Here is a 16,659-nt window from a genome sequence, read left to right on the forward strand (position 1 = left end):
ATGCCTCTAATGAGAACATGATGAAGTAGTGGTCAGTCTATGGCTGTGGCAATATAGATGAGACTAGGATTGGGCAATTATGCACAGCTAGCCAGTCAAGAGTTCTGCCTTTAATGTGAGTGGGAACTGTGATCTTCTGGGTAAAGCCTAATTCCTCTAAGGTGTTGTTAATTAGTGTGGCATCGGCATCTGAAGGGTCACTAAGACCAAGGTTAAAGTCTCTTAGTATGATACTTTGGGACAAGTTCTTAAGATTATTTGATATGATGTTAGTAAGGTCTTCCTCAAAGAATCCTAGAGGGCCTGGAGGTCAGTAAATGAGGTGGATAGATATAGACTGTGTATTAGATAGCGTTAACTTTGCGGTTAGGGATTCACAAGATCCTAAATTGAGGGGTGTTAGGCAGAAACCTGTGCAGTTCCCTTAGGGACCACTGCAAAAGATTTAAGACTACAGGTGTTGGCAGTAAACCCACTTGGTAGCAGTCTGTACCACCCAGATTTACCTGGTAGCTGTGGCTGAGCAGTCAGACTTCCCTCAAGAAGAGTTGGGCAGTATGCAAAGTATACTCAATAGGCACCCAGATACAATAATACAAGCAAACACTGACCAGAGCTTTGGTATCAAAGTATATAATTATTTATTTAAAAACACACAGTTAAAACACTCAAGCACTCTTATTGTAAAAATATTCTAAACACAGTTACTATTATGATATATACACCCCTTTTTCCCTATTAGAAAATCACAGTAAAACACCACTTATTTTCATACAGAGGTGAGCGCTTAACTAGATTGCACTCTAATAAGTTTGTGAAAAAGGGGAGGGAAAAAAACAGAATATGAAGAGGTACACCACTCTATGATTCAAGAACACTGTTAGCAAGGCAGAGACCAAAAAGGTACTGGTGAGTCAAAGTCCAAAGGCTGGGCCCACTCTTAGAGAGAGCAGAGCACAAATGCGCCCAAGATCACACAGTTACACTAGGCTTAGAAAGTCTTGCAGAGGGTTCAGAAAAGCATTTAGAGAGGCTTAGAAAAGTTTAGCCAAGGTGTCCCAGGCTAACCCAGGTTCGAAAGCTGGGGGCTAAATCTACCCCGTACAGTCGGTAGCAAGGGAAGCCAGGCGGGACACAGTACCTTAAGTGGGAAGGATCCTCCAGCGGTGGCAGTTGTTCCTGGTAGTGGGTGCAAGTTGCGTCGTCGTCCAGGGTAAGAGAAGATCTCGACTTGGAGGAAAGATGAAGGTCGTTGCACTACCAGGGCAGAAACCAGCCGCAGAGTTTTCCGGTTAAAGGTGGTACCTTTGTCTCACGGTCGTGGTAAAACGTGGTATCCCGGTTGCCGGGGTGCTTGGCACGGGCAAGGCGGCCACGAGATACGTCAGGAAAGCGAAAAGACGGTGAAACTGGTTATCCCCACCAGTTAAAGGAAGAAGACTCTCCGGCGGGAGATCTCCTCTGTCGTTGGGAAAAAGTGGTGAGACGGTCCAGCAGGGCTCCACCGGTAGTGGTGTCATGGCAGGTCGGCTCAGCTTCTCCCTCGTCGGATTCTTAGGTCCTGTGGCGACTTCTGAAGTTCCAGTCCCCAAAGCCCTGCTTTTATGCAGCAAACCCCCATTCACTCAGCCTAGCTGTCACTCAAACAGGCTAAGTTGTGAGCCGGCCGGCTCACCGCTTGGGCCAATCAGGACGGAGTGCGACTTGAGTTGCCTAGGCAACTCAGGAAGGGTGGAGGGGGATTTAGGCACCCTGGACTAAGTACCCCAGACATAGTGGCACCACTTTGGAGGGCTTCTGTGGAGAAGCCCGCCAAAAAGTGGAACAAAGGGCTCGACTTGGGTTGGAGTCACAGAAGAGAACACAAACGCCATTTTAGAATCAAGTTTTGGCAAAAAATACCAACCGGAGAATTAATATTAATTAAATAAACCGGCGGTATGTTCGAGGCTACCGTAAATAATTAAATAAAGGTAGTAGCCTAAAACAATGGGAAATCCCATAGGAAAATATTTGCGGTTGAATATAAAAAGTAGTATCCACTGCCACTAGCCAAAACTCGATCAGGGGGGACGGAGACGTGCCCCCTCGACTAACAGCCCCTGGTGCAATTGAATTGCCCCAGCCAGTACGTCCACAATATGATGGTTTGTACTGGTTCTGTTCAGAATTTAAGACTAGTAAAGTCAATGGTGACTTTACATGCCCTGGGAGACAGTAGTCAGTCCCAGGGTATGGAGTCTATACTGGGGGGTCACTATGACACCCCTGTGTCACTGCACTGAGGGTGCTGTGTAACATACATCACAAAAACACATGAAGCCCTATGGGGTAAAAGACCCCATAGCCCATTAAACACATCTAGATTCAAAGAAACACACTCAAATCATGCCCAAGAGTGAGGGTAAAAGAGTCTCACTCTTGGCAGGAGAAAAAAAATAAACCCCAAAAATCCAGCAAAGCTGCTTTAGGACTCACTAGGTTAGGAAATTCAGCCTAAACAGAGAATTCTCCCTAACAAGGGGTGGAGAGATTTTCAAAGTAAGCTTAGTTTTAGCTATTATAGCAAGACCTATACCTCGAGATGTGATTCGGTCAAGTCTTAGTAGGGTATAGTCGTCTGGTAGGGCTAACATAATTGCAGGACCAGCTGCTGGGTGAAGCCAGGATTCAGTGATGGCTAAGAAGTCTAAATCTTCATTGTACAATATGTCGGCTAATTGAGTTGAAGAGGATGTTGAGAGTGGCTGGTGTGGCCAGGGTTAGACCTATCATTGCTAAGCAGTGATTTGGTTAAAGGGTCATAGAGCCTTGGGAGTCTTGCACGTAATTTAAGGTTCCTTTGTGGAACAGTGCAGGGTGTGGTGATCATGTCAGTTGGTTTGTAGAGATTTGGCATTGGCGCAAGTGGAGGAGAATTTGGTAGCATGGTAGAATATTGTAAACTCATAATATATAATGAAGGTCTAAGTAGAGCAGTGTAAAGTAGTGGGAGATGCATTGTATGCGTGTACAGGATAGAATAGTGTAATGTGGCTACTGGAAGATAGCATACAGACCGTAGATCACCTAAGCTCAATTTTGGCAATGGGGCCTGGGTGGCAGCAATTCAAATGCACAGATAAGAACACTTTCGCAATTAACTAAAAGGCAGCAGTTCTAATGCACCAATAAAGACACATCAAGATACGGTTTTTGCAATGGGGCTTGGAGGCAGTAATTCAGATGCACAGATAAAAACACATCTAGATTCGACTTTAGCAATTAACCTAAGAGGCAGCAGTTCAAATGCACAGATAAAAACACATCTAAATTCGACTTTAGCAATTAACCTAAGAGGCAGCAGTTCAAATGAACAGATAAGAACACATCTAGATTCGACTTTAGCAGTTAACCTAAGAGGCAGCAGTTCAAAAGCACAAGCATTAGAATGCCTGGGCTCTAATGAATAAAAGGATTGAGCAAGGTGAGGCTGAGGAGAAGAGTGCACAGCACACAGTCGGGGGTACATCTAGCTTCAGGCTAAAATTGTTTCAGTATGGGGAAGTGTGGTGGACCAAGGCATAATTATAGATATCTAGGGCGGAGTGGAATACTGTAGGGGTAGAAGCGATAAATGTACACAAGGGGACATGTGTATTATTCTGCGCGATGAGTTCATTAAATGCAGGTGAACTAGTACAGCTGAGGAGCGGCACCAGACAGGTCATGCAGAATAGCAAATAGGATATTGCACCTGGGGTGTGGCTACAACTAAGTTAGTCTGCAGTATACGTACACTATAACCCCTAAGCCGTTGCGGTGGATCAGACAAAAGTGCATATAACTTTGTGCAGCTGGTGAGCGGCAAGAATCGAGTCAATCATAGTTATATATGGATAGTCTGGCTCAAAGGCAGACTTATAAGGAGTTTACTGCTATTGAGCATGAGGGCGTATCGTAGTGCGTACATGTTGGGCACGGGTGATGCACTTGGTGGAACGCATCAGAGAAATCGTTGTGGGTACTTACTATGCCGATAGTGTACCCTGCAGGATGGATGGTGCGGCCATCTGCGGACAGCTGCAGACAGGGCCCTTAGTATGCGGCCCTTGGAGATGTGGCTTCCGCCTCCATTTTCGGTCGTGTGGACAAACGGTCGTGGGACAACCAATCAGGAATGACGATGGTTGCAGGCTGTTAGCTCTCTGCTACTAGGCCGAAGAAAATACATCGGCCATCTTGAAATAATCGAATTTTGCGGATAAATCAAGTCATGTGGGGTGTTTATGGCTGAAATTTGGAATGTGTATGGGTGAAGGTTCTAGCCGGGTCAGTTGGTTAGCCCTCTGCCTGGGTGATGGGCCACCAGTGTTTAATGTCCTTTATGTAACATGAAAGTAACTTGATTGACTGCCTGTAAAGATACCTAAGAAGCATGTAATACACCTGTCAAGTCAACCCAAGAAGGCTGGGAGCAGCATCATTTCAGAAACATTAATCTAAGTTCCATTATTCATCTTTCAATAATTGAGGTATAGACAATAAAGTATCTAGCAACTGATTTGAAGCAGTTTGTAGCTTCATACTGCTAGTTACCCAGTTATTTAACTCACAACATGAGTTATTAATAACCCGATTTCTAAGTTCCTCAACAGTGTGATATTGGAAGGATCCATAATGTTCTTTTAAATAGCAATTTTCCTACAGTTGTTCAAATCTTAGAATAGAAATGGTTACATATTTAGGAAGATAAAGAGCATTCAGCCCAAATCATGCCTTCCAATCTAGACCAAAGCAAGTCGTTTTTGATGTGTTAAATGTCAGCTTTGTATGAGCTGAAGGCACCACTTTGGCCTTTTAAAATGTAATAACCGGTAGGAGCCAATAGCAACCATATTATGAATGCATTTTCCAAATCCGAAATGGCAAATATTGCTCTAGAGTGTGTCCTACCCACATTCAAGCAAATGGAAAGACTGTTGTACAATACAAATCCTAGATAAATAAATAGCTCTACTACCTCAATTCGTTAATTATTGGAACACTGGTTGAATTGTACTGGTGATTCATTTATTAGAAAAACATATCACCTTTTGATTTGTTAGACTTCATTAATAAACAATTTGATCCATGATCAACAGGTCATCTGCATATCACAACCAATGTAGTGATGTTGTTACTAGGCGAGGTGAGTAAGCCACATATTCGATAAGGGAATCACCAATGTCCAAAATATAGAGATTAAAGAGGACTGGGGCAAAGACACAACCCTGATGCATCCTCCTGAAAGTCTTCACTGGTTCTGACAAGTTGCCACGACCTTCTAATCTAACTTGAATTGCCATATGTGTGTGTAACTGAATTAGTACATCTAATAAATTAGCTGGAATGTCATACACTTGCAATGTTGTCTGCAACGTGGATCTGTTTACTCTATCAAAAGCTGCAGAAAGATCAATTGAGGCAATATTTTTTAACCTTAGAATTTTGGCTGAAGTAAAAATAATAGGAAGTCATTCAGTTGAGTCCCTATTGCTTTACAGAAGTCTTATTGACATCTATCACTAGGTACACTTTTAGCCACCCAAAACCCCAACTGTATAAGAAGGAAGACAGAAAATAAATTCCTGCTCACATTGAGCCAAGAAATAGGTCGAGAATTATCCGGATTGAGTCTGTCCCTCTCTTAAAAATTGAAATTTCATGTGATATTTTCCAAGAAAGCAGTACAATACCTCTGGTTATTATATCCTGGAACGTGTGTATAGTATAGACGGCCCAAAGTAGGGGGTCGGCCATAAAGATAAAATTAGAAATAATAAACTATGCACCTCCAGAAGCCAGGACACATGCAGACTTGAAATCCGTTACTGCAAAAAGGAAAGAACCAGAAAACAAGCCCTCTCTGCCCACGCCCGAAGACTATGGAGCCTCCTACCCATCAGCATAAGACTCACCCCCACGCTCCTACAATTCTAAAAAGAACTCAAGACCAACCTCTTCAACACCTAGGCCATCACATCGCCCCTCGACTCACTGTCCACCCCTCTGCTACCCACCTGCCAGTACAATTTGACCATCCTCTGTGCCCTCTGCAGCCTACCTCCAGCTGTATATCTGTTCTGTTGTTACCTCTGAAAAATGTTCTGTTATGTATCTGTAATTGTGTATACTTCTGTAAAGCTCTCCGTTATATATCTGTATTGTGGTATACCTCTGTAAAGCACTCTGTTGCTTCTCAAAGCTAGGTCTGCGCTCAAGAAATACCATCATAATAATAATGTCATGCTGTTCTGCATAGTATGCTTTTTTCTCAAGATATTAATGCAGTATATCCTCTCCTTCACAAGGCACAGTTGCATGGCCTTTGTCATTTATAATATTCCACACGAAATGGTACTGTTTAGAAAGCACAAGCTTCAGCATTAGTTCACTTTAATTTTGAGAAAGACTATATTTCTCAGCCTGACCCCAGTTCTTGAATTTTTCTTTAAATGAGTTTCAAGTGAACTAGGAAGATTTGCCAAATGATGCAATTTTCATCACAGCATACAATTTTTAGTTTGAATTGTATTGTTATGCCTAAATCTATTCTCAACTGAATTAGCAGCTCTTATTATGCTTGTGGAACTCTTTTTTCTTCATTTCATTAAATGAATTTACTAAAGCACTAGTTGAACTGTTAAGTTTGTTTATTGATGTATGTTGCAAAGTTAATCGATTACCAGATTGATTTAAACCACGGAAGGCAAATGAGAAAGTGAATCAGTATTGTTTTTGAATGGTTCAATGTTTAAATCAACATTGAATGATAACTTGAATCCATTGATTTGACTAAAAGAACCTGTACATATCTCAAGAATTTCATGCAGAAACAAACTGGTAATCTATACTTGGGGACGACAGAGCTCTATGCCAAGTGACATGCCTCCAAAATCACCTTCCACATAAGCATTCAGGTATCTCATCCCCCACATTCCAGTAGGTTATGAGAAATGCTTACAGCTGTTATAGTTTAGGTTCCCCACAATTATCACATTGGGTGATTTGTAGTGTAGATGCCACAAAGATGGTATGCCCTCAATGCAGGTCAATATATTCAAATAATGTGTTGACAAATGATTCTAATATATATTTATAATCAAAACATTGTCCAGAATAAACTTAATTTTGTAAAACTAATTCTACAACTAAAAGGCCAGGGTGGATAATTGATCATTGGATGCAATGAAACACCAAATGGGCAAACAATGGGAACTTTTGTGCAGGCTGTAGATACACAGGATGCCTGCCAAATTTGGACATTCTCTTAGCCAAACTCATACATCTTTTATTTAACATGTGGTTAGATTAATCACACAAGATGATTCATTAAATTGATATTTAAAGGTCCTAGTTTTCCATGATAATAATTGTAGGAATTTCCCTCTACTTTCAAAATGGTTATGGTCATCCCTCTTCTTGAAAAAGTAAGGTGCTGATACAAACCTAACAACCAACTTTCGACCTGTGTCACTTCTTCCTCACTGTCCTAAGGTGTTGGAAAGAGCTGTAATCAACCACCTTACCAATGTTTTCACATGCACATCCTTTGTGACCCCCAAGCTGTTTTCTATTCCTACCACTCCACTGAAACTGTTCTCACGACTGTCTCCAACTATATTGCTGCTAAACATTCTAACTTATCTTCTATAATAACTCTCCTCGACTTGATACAATCGATCACCCTAATGTCTTAATATATCTGCTTTGGATTAGTCATCAAGCATTTGCCTGGATCAAGATCTACCTGCACCTCATCAATTCAATGCTCTGTTTCCTGGAAAAACTCAACTCACATCTCTTAACACTGTACACTTTTGCTCTCAGGGCACTTATATCCTCCTTTGGGTCTCTTGTACCAACTCTTCACAGATGACACATATTTTGACATTTCCTGATCTCTCCACTGACCTATTTAACAAAATACTGTGTATAGCCCCATACTCTCTTATGCTGAACTCCTCCAAAACAGACATACTTTTCTCTCCTGACAAATTCTCTCTCTCTTCTCCTCCCCTGCCTATCCAGCTCCCACCAGAAACTCTTCCCTACTCCTCTTCAGCTAGAAACCTTGATTTCATCTACAACCATTCACATACATTCTATACCTTCATTTCCAAAACTGCAATTGTGACTCGCCTCAACCTCCACAGTATCAGGAAAATCAGGCACCTACTTCCCCTCAAAACTGCCAAACATCTCCTAACCACTCTTGTCCTCTCTAAAGTAGACTACAGTGCCAGCATCCTCTTTGGTCTTCTAAACTATGCATTCTGTCCACTTGACAAGATTATTATGTGTGCTACCAGCTCTCTCTTTGAACTCCCTCACTTCACCACTTCCTCCTATCGTCAGCAAGGCTGGCTGGCCATGAGACAATCCACAGTGTCCAAGAGTAGTGGGTACTCCCGTCCCCTGCACACTCTATTTGTTGGAGAGTCAACCAATATTTTAGACATTCAGTGAGTTTATCAAGTGTAAATGATATCTTCAGTGAAGAGTGTTCATGAATTACATTTAACAATACTAGGTAAGACTGGTACATCAATTTAATCAAACAAACTGAGCTCAACACATTTTGGGAGTGCTCCCTTCATCAGGAGTAAAAATATAATATATCTTCAGTATCAGAAGAGCAATCAATGATTAAAGAGATGCATCCATTTCAATATAGTGTAACAGTCAAAGTTAACAAGGTAAATGAAAAACATGTTTTTAATCAATCTCTGTGATTATCGGAATCAATTTGCCTGGATAGTTCAGAAACAATTGTTCCCCTTAATCAGACCAATGAGTCAAATACAAGTAGTACTGAGAGACACTTCAATTAGGTTAAACCACAAATAATGCAGAGTCTGCAAAGAAAAAAGTGAAGTGAAAAAAAGTTATAAAGTGAGATAAACAAATGTATCATGACAAAAGATTGATAAAGGTAGGTATGAGAGGGGGCTTACCCCACAATGCAAGAAACCAGAATTTTCATGAGTCCCATCAAATAAAGAAAGGTAGAGAGTACCGATAAATAATGCAACACAAATGGTGCAATTCATTGTCGGAAGTAGAACCTAAGTATTGCTAAGTTACCAGTAGAAAATACTTACTGCCTAATCGATATGTAGTCACTCAAATATAGTTGTGAGAGCAACACTCAAAGAACGAGGTAGTCTGCAAATTAAAACCAAGAAAGTTAAGTACTGAACATCCACAAAAGGGCAAACAGCAGCATAGAATCACCAACTCAGAAGCTTAACACTTGAAATCATGTTATGATGCGTTAAGCAATGAAAGGTATCGCCACGTAGGCACCAAGAGGGCTGATCACAAGTTACGTTAAAGAATGGAAGTGAGTGCAACATAATGACATACGCAAAATACGCCCTGGCATGTTGTTAATATAGCTGCATAATGCAAGCTAATACAAATTATATATTCCCAAAAGGAAATCCACAGGAAATCTAATTCCACATACATACAGTAAGATATAAAGAGATCTGCCGAAACAGTCAACGGAAGTGATGAGTGTTAGGAAAGATTTCATAATTGTAGGTAATTTTCCTTCCATGTGGCAACCCCCAAACTTTTTGCTGTTATTTTACACCCTGATCTAGACTTTGCCGGAGAAGTGCAGCCTCCCACCGCACTCCTCTGGGCTTTCGCTCCATTCTTACGGGGAAACTGACATGCCCTTAAGAAAGTCAGTACCGGGAGAGTTTGTTTCCCTTAGTCCTTTCCTCATGTTGAAACTTTTGAGCAACATGAACAAGACTGCACCGTAACTTACATTACCACGCTCTTGGGTCTCTAGTCCTTCCTATGGCCCTAGAAACTCTCGCTGGACTTATCATGAAATGTGCAAGTGTGTCACGGACGGGACTGGTGGCAGCTATCGGTTCTTTGTGTTTTGAACCCCTTTTTGCCATGTTAACCGCGCTTCCCGCGTTTGGCCCAAATGGGTTGCCTGGCCTCCAAAATGGCCATGCCACGAGGTTCTTTGTCCTGTCCGCTGACCGTCTTGCCCCTTCACCTTCCCCCAGGTTGAGCCGACCCGGGGCAGTCCTTATTTGGTCATGCACTTTCCAGCAAAACACAACGCTTTCGCGGGCTTCTACATGCCTTGTGTGTGCCTCCAGGATGTGGGCTGGGATGTCTGTTCCCAATACACATCCTAGGTGCCAGGGAGTCTAGAGTGTCTTGAATGCCTGGGACCCCCGTTGTCCGTGATAGGTCCACGTATGGTGTGAGTGTTTTGTGAGCAGATCTCCCATTGGGTCCTCTCCATTTTGGCACGAAGGGAACTCTGGATAAGAGGAGGTTGGAAACACCACTACCATGTCGATCTCCTGAGTTCTCACGAACAAAGGACAAGGAGCCAAGTATCCTGCAACTAAGAAGCTGAGTCGAGGAATCGCTGGTGACCCGCTGAAGGTTTGGCACCCTGCACTGCTGTCGTCCTATGAGACCCCTCTGCCTCTAATCGAACGAGAAGGCCTGTTCTGGCGCTTCGACCCTTTAGAATAGTGGGAACAACTATTCTCGGCATCTTCACCAAATCCTGTACGTAAGCCTTCGGAAGCGTCCCTGGGCCATCCAGTGGACTGACCAGCCTACACAGGAACCTTGCTCTGTCACTGCCATCTGGCTTACTGCTAATCCCGTGTCCTCGGCACTTTCACATGATTCGTACACTTGGCATTCCCAGGTCTGAAGTGAGACGTGTGCTTTGGGACCGGAATACATGCGGTTGCCAAGTTGCCCTGCTGTGGTAACAACCCTGTGCGTGTTTGCTGCATTTGGGACACCCTTGACCCTGACTCCTGCTGTCGCGGAATCTACACAGCGTCCAGACATCATGCTGATCGCATCTGAACCTGCCAGTACAGAAACGGAACTGGAGAAGCCTGGGTCTGCCTGCATCGGGGACCAGTGAGTAGTCAATACCCTAACTGGTCGCCCTCCTGCAGGAGCCTATGGCTCTCCACCGCTGTCGTAAACAGCAGACCTTTTCCGCACTCACGCCCTGCTTCTGCCCACAAGTGGAGGCCGCGCTTGAGTAGTGGGGAACTGTTCATCATCGTTTTGTTCACCTCTCTGAACTGCCTGATCTCCCTGAAGAGACTCTCCTTTTCCTGTTGGCACCCGCGTATGTAGGTACTTTTGATCACAAGGCTCCGCTCTTCGTAGGGCTCGGACTTCCTTCTAGTTAGGTGGCCTCTGATGTCGAACTGGGTCTAACGATTACTTGCACTGCCTGTTTTCCTCCCCATATAGGTGGTCTGCATATTTCGTGCTTCTAACTCTTTAGACCCCTCGGTCTTGTATATATATTGTATTGCTTGTGATGTGTTGGTTTATTGGAGTTTTACTGTGATTCTTTACTATGGTCGATGTTACAAAGGCATTGTAATAAATGTGTCTATATTTTTAATATAACACCTGTCTGGAGTAATTTGTAAGCGTCCTTGCTTTGTGTGCTCATTGCGGGCTTTCAGTCACCCTCACCCCTCTTGAGACCTAGTCTTGACCGCCGCCATCGCTACCTTGATTGGTCTGGCTTGTCCAGAGGTTACCCTGTTCCAAGAAACTGGGTTGGCCTTCTGAACCTCTGCCCCTCCAAGACAGAGTTCAAAAATCCATCTTAACAATAAGATCAAGATACTCCATGTTCACAATCTAGTAGCGATGGAAATGTACTGTCAGAATGCAAAGCAAATTTAACTTTATATAAGAGACATTGTGAAACATCGAGGTTGCATGTAGCATAAAGTAAATGATCTTTCTATCATTGTAAATCTTGCCAATTGCGGTATATGGCTGTGTACATGAATCAGTGTCGAACTGATGTAATGAACATAACCAGAAATCAAGGTGAACAAGGCTACCTGTCAAATGCATGAACATTTCTAGTCATACGAGATATAAGGTCTTGTTAGGAAAAACATGTCTATCTTTGATAAAATACATCAGAGACATTGGTTATGAAAATGATGTGAATGTATTATTATTATATTGGTGTGTGATATTGATGGTACAATCTAACCTTTTATAAACAAATTAAATATAATTAAATCAGTACACACCACAAAACAAAGTCCACAAATCATCAACAGGTAAAATGTCCATTATACCCTAGAAGTCACATAACACAATAAAACATAACACACAAACAACTGTTCATTTGATAAAACAGTCCAATCAACCATTCCTTTTAAAATGTATACAGAAAATGAGCATGTAGAGGAACCTTTCACCTTTTCTGTTTAACAGCTCGGCATGACTTTCCATGTTCACAAAAGCAATTGTTAATGGTATCTTTTCGTCATTCGATAATCTCTCATAAAATTCCAAGCTATTTAAAAGAAATCCATTATGAACATGTTTTCCAAATAAAATGAGCCTTTAAATCTGTAGAGGCGGATACTGAAATGATATAAGCTCTCTTGTTTGAACTGTACCATCCTGATGACAAATACTACAGTTACCCACTTCATAACTTTGGGAGTTGGAACGTATTTGAAACATCTCTCCTGTAGACAGGGGATTTAATCTATAATGGAAACATTGATTCTGCCAGTAGGCATTCGGAAATGTCTTTAAATATAATGGCAAAGAGCCCAACAGTGTATCCAGAATCGATAAGCTTATAATTTATCGGACCTAGCGTTACTAATGGTCCTAAGCCAATCCTCTTAAAATATTTATTTTATTTGCTATTTTATTGGGCATTTGTATGGTGCCTATACACAAGTGTTTCAAGGCAACTAAAGACAAGAAAAGGGGGGCCTACAGGGGAGAATAACAACAATAATAATGGTCCTACTAGGCCTTATGACATTCAGAACATGCAAGTGCAGTGACAATAAGTGCAGGGGGGGCAGGTCAGGGAGGACGGGCAAGGATGAAGGAAGGGGGTGAAGGGGAGAAGTGCCAGAAGGCTGTGTCCCAGGGTGTGGGAAAGTGCTGAGGGGAGCCTAGGTGGGCATGTGCATGGGGAAAAAGAGGTAGCGATCATGTGTGAGGACTGGGAAGACCAGAAACATGCTTGTTGTGTAGGGTGTCCGAAGACAATTGCTGGTTATAAGGTGCTGGGGTTGACTGGATGAGGAAGGCCTGGCCCCTGTAAGGCGCAAAAGGGGACATGCATCAGTCACAGTGGCAGGGGGACATTAGCAAGGGAGGGGATATGGAAGGTGGAGGAGAAAAAGAAAGTCCTGACTTTTTTCTTAAACCTTGAGCAGCCAGTACTCCTACTTATCTAGCAGATACTACGGATGCTAAAGTCCATCTTGAGGGTTTACCAGTCAATCCTGTTTCCAATCTGTTTATCACCCTTGATGAGGAATCGTAGTATTCAAACCTTCCTCAGCTTAAATCTATTCCCATTATGAACGATTTTCTCAACACCCGGAGCCACCCACAGTTAATCCCTAGTGAATTCCTTATTGAATTTATGGAGTTTTGGACGATTTGAACCCTTTCAAACATTCCATCATATTTTACAAAAGGTATATTGATGATATTACAAAGGCAATCACTAGGACTTTGCGGCATGGATCAATACCTTGAATACCAACTTGCGGTTTACCATGTCTGCCAATAATCTATCTATACCATTTTTGGACCTTGTAGTCAAGACCAGGGATGGTATAAATGTGGTAGATCTATACCGCAAAGAAACTGATATGAACATGATTCTCCATTTTGATAGCTTCCACCCTCAGTCTCTATGTGTCAGCACCCCATATAGCCAATTTTTGAGGGCCAGATGGAATTGCACCAACAAGGAAGACTTTTCAACTCAAGCTGATATAATATAGGATAGATTACTCCACCAAGGTTATCCGCCTCATGTACTTAGACAGTCCTGCAAGTGGGCCAAGAACCAACATCGAGAAATACTACTTGCCAAAAACAACAAGCAGAATTTGTCCAACTCGCGGATCGTCTGTGCTATGACTTTCAGCACTCACCACTGTGCAATCAAAAAGAATGCAAACACTGGCCGCTGCTGCAATTAAACAACCCCACTCCTGAGTATCCCATCCATGCTTTCAAAAAAGGCAAACACTTCAAGAGCTGCTCTCTAGAGCAGATAGAGCTAGAGTGAACAAAGGCCAGAAGACCATTCCTGGCCTTTGAGGTGGTCTGTGGTCATTTCTCTTGCGGATATTGTTGTCAATGTGGATCAACGTTAGCATTCAGCACTGTCTCCATCAATATGAGATCATGGACTCTCAAAGACCACACAATCTGTAACTCTAAGAATGTTATTTATGTCATCATCGGCCCTTGCTCCAAGCCTTATATAGGCAAAACCTCTAGGTCGGTCAAATCTTGGATAACAGAGCACAAGTTTAAGATAAGGACCAAAAGTATGTCTTCTCCCTTGGTTCCCCATTTTGTTGAAAAAAATCACAGTTGCGATGACCTTAAATGGTGGGCCCTTGATATAGTGAAGGGCGTTGATTCCCACTCGACTGCTAGTAAATGATCCCAACACGAGCAATGGTGGATGTACAACACAACGGACACAATCAACAAGAAGAATGGTTGACTTGTGTATAATGGTACATTGGAGTTCACTACTAGCCTAGCCCCTGTCTGTTATCCAGACTTGGGGACTAGACCTAGATGTCAATCCATCTACAGTGCAGATGGTTGCGGTCATTTTGTGTGCCATCCACCCATTTGGTGCACTCCAGCTGACTAGCACTAGATGCTTTTACCATCATGCCACTATTTCCGGTATTTACCTTCGTAAATCGTTATCTCTTTTCTTACACTTCGACCACTGGAGAGGTCTGTCTATTCCTTCAATGCCTGTGTTGCACGGTCTCGCCATGTTGTTAAGACATGGCAGTGCAATTCATCTAGCCACCCTGTGTGCATTCATCTGTTATCCAGCATTCCAGTTTCATGCAATCTTTTCCTTTGAACATTTACGGCAAGGTGATATGCATTCTTAGTCATTTGTTCTTGTTTCAGCGTTTCCCCTGGTGACTACACAGTGGACAGACATCCAGTCTTTATAGTTATATGGCTCCCCACGAGCATTACACGTGGTGCAAGTGTCCCTGCCTTTTGTTTTAGGGTTAGTGCTTAGACGCTTCATTGCGAGTCAACAAGCAGGGACACCTGGTTCAGTGTCGTTTGAACCCAGAGGCTTTATTATGTGAACGCCATGCACATCAGTATGCCTGCCTCTTCCGGCTACTTAAGCGCCCAATGGTCTCAGATGATACCCTTCAGCTTGTGTACCGATGGACATTCTTCACGCCGGGTGAGGTTCGGCTTCAAGTAAGTCTTACTTGGAGTTACTTTCTCTTTTTTTTTTGTGCTCCACTTGCGAGAGAACGTGTTACTTGTAACACGGCTAACATACATACGGTTCGATATAATTCTGGGTTTTATTAATTTGGGCTCCCGTTAAAACGGCTGCTTTTTCCAGCTATGCACCGTCAGGCGTGTCCAAGCATGGCTTCAGGCATTTCTCCTGTACTTGCAGCACATAACTTTTACGAGTAGATTCTTCTCTCCAATTGCCTGATCGTAAGGTTTTGCCCGCCCCTTCCCAGTTGTAGTACGTTCAACAACTCTGTATTCAAAGTTTGTTTTACAAACAGGCTTGATGTTCCATTTGTAGCCCCTATGGCACTGGTTGTTGGATGCCATTCTCATTTTTGTCTTGAACAATTACGCAATCGACTATTACCATCTGTTATACATGTTTTTTCCCAGTCTAAATGGAAAACTTCCCGTTCAAGGAATGTGGATTCCAACAAAATTGTCATATTTGCCTGACCACACTCAAGTATTCTACTAATTGGTTTCTGGAATACTGAATTGTCCCGTGTATTACAGACGGATGAGTGTGGGTTTGCTTTTTTCCTTGTTTTGAAATGCTAATCACGTGCTGCTCAGTGCTCCAATCAATCACACTCACTCCTTTGAACTAGGGATTGGTTCTATCCCAATTTTCTTTACTTTGTCTCCATAGACTCATTTAGATGTGTCTATTTTCTGGTGGTTTGAGACTGACATTTAAAGCAATTACACGCAGAGCACACACATTTGGGTAGAGAACACAATATATGGTATTCTCCCTTCCGCCATATGTATTACTGAATTTTGTTTATGAATGTGCTGAGGCAAGATTTTCTGAGCTTTTTTAATATACTACCCTTTTGCTTTTTTTTATAGTATATGTGCTCACCTTTTCTATCCGAATGGGCAAATTGAAGCATCACCATGACCAGCCTATACTGAGTGGATGGCCACATTTTGCGTCATTTCTTCTTTTAACTATTCCTTTGAGTGCTTGGACCTGAAGAAGACGACTAGATCCATCTAACCGTCAAAACTACTGACTTAAAGATCTATCGGAAGAACACCCTTGTCCAACTGCCTTGGTGTTGTAGTTGACTTAATGTACCTCATGTTGTCTTGATTTCCAGTTCTTTTTTGCACTTTTGCAACTTTTTCTTCTATCGTTATTTTGTTGTGTTATGACTTTTTGCATTGCTTTGATTTTTGCTCACATGCTTTCAATTTGATTTGATTTAGTCTGTTTTAGTTTAACAACGTGTGCTTTCATTATTGATAGATTCGCCTGTTTCAAGCTCTTTATGAACTGCTTTT

Source organism: Ambystoma mexicanum, chromosome 6q, assembly GCF_040938575.1.
Source record: "Ambystoma mexicanum isolate Mex_15411 chromosome 6q, UKY_AmexF1_1, whole genome shotgun sequence".
Lineage (NCBI taxonomy): Eukaryota > Metazoa > Chordata > Amphibia > Caudata > Ambystomatidae > Ambystoma > Ambystoma mexicanum.